Genomic DNA, 1482 nt, shown 5'->3' with positions numbered 1-1482 from the left:
TTTCACCCAGGGGACCTTAGGGTGGATTTTGAGCCTTTCGGGATTGCGAAACCATCATTTAACACTCTAAACTTAATTTCCGCAATCCCAGACGCACTTTCCATATGGTCTCCAAAAATGCGTGTGAGCTGACCTGGTCCCTTATAATAGGCAATGAACACGATTTTGGCAAAATATTTTTTTCAAAATTTTTTGACTCACCGGGTAAAATCGAATTTACTTGGGAAAAATGTTCTAGCAGGGGCCCTCCCATACAAATTTTTTTCTTCTCAAAAATGATTTTCGTTTCACTTTTCATACTCAGGGGAGTCTAAAATTGATGTTTTGAGTCACCATGAAAAAAAAATTTTTTTTGACCCGAGCTTGTGTCGCGACCCAAAAATCGACTCACTTGGGAAAAATGTTCTAGCAGGGGCCCTCCCATACAAAAATTTTTTCTTCTCAAAAATGATTTTCGTTTCACTTTTCATACTCAGGGGAGTCTAAAATTGATGTTTTGAGTCACCGTGAAAAAAAAATTTTTTTGACCCGAGCTTGTGTCGGCGACCCAAAATCGACGCACTTGGGAAATATGTTCTAGCAGGGGCCCTCCCATACAAAAATTTTTTCTTCTCAAAAATGATTTTCGTTTCACTTTTCATACTCAGGGGAGTCTAAAATTGATGTTTTGAGTCACCGAGAAAAAAAAATTTTTTTGACCCGAGCTTGTGTCGGCGACCCAAAATCGACGCACTTGGGAAAAATGTTCTAGCAGGGGCCCTCCCATACAAAAATTTTTTCTTCTCAAAAATGATTTTCGTTTCACTTTTCATACTCAGGGGAGTCTAAAATTGATGTTTTGAGTCACCGTGAAAAAAAAATTTTTTTGACCCGAGCTTGTGTCGGCGACCCAAAATCGACGCACTTGGGAAAAATGTTCTAGCAGGGGCCCTCCCATACAAAATTTTTTTCTTCTCAAAAATGATTTTCGTTTCACTTTTCATACTCAGGGGAGTCTAAAATTGATGTTTTGAGTCACCGAGAAAAAAAAAATTTTTTGACCCGAGCTTGTGTCGGCGACCCAAAAATCGACGCACTTGGGAAAAATGTTCTAGCAGGGGCCCTCCCATACAAAAATTTTTTCTTCTCAAAAATGATTTTCGTTTCACTTTTCATACTCAGGGGAGTCTAAAATTGATGTTTTGAGTCACCGTGAAAAAAAAATTTTTTTTACCCGAGCTTGTGTCGGCGACCCAAAATCGACGCACTTGGGAAAAATGTTCTAGCAGGGGCCCTCCCATACAAAAATTTTTTTTTGACTCACCGGGTAAAATGGTCGCACTTGGTAAAAATGTTCTAGCAGGGGCCCTCCCATACAAAAATTTTTTCTTCTCAAAAATGATTTTCGTTTCACTTTTCATACTCAGGGAAGTCTAATATTGAAGTTTTGAGTCACCGTGAAAAAAATTTTTTTTTGACTCACTGGGTAAAATGGTCGCACTT

This window comes from Anopheles moucheti, assembly GCF_943734755.1.
Source record: "Anopheles moucheti chromosome X unlocalized genomic scaffold, idAnoMoucSN_F20_07 X_unloc_28, whole genome shotgun sequence".
In the NCBI taxonomy this organism is placed as follows: domain Eukaryota; kingdom Metazoa; phylum Arthropoda; class Insecta; order Diptera; family Culicidae; genus Anopheles; species Anopheles moucheti.
Note: the sequence above shows the minus strand (reverse complement) of the source record.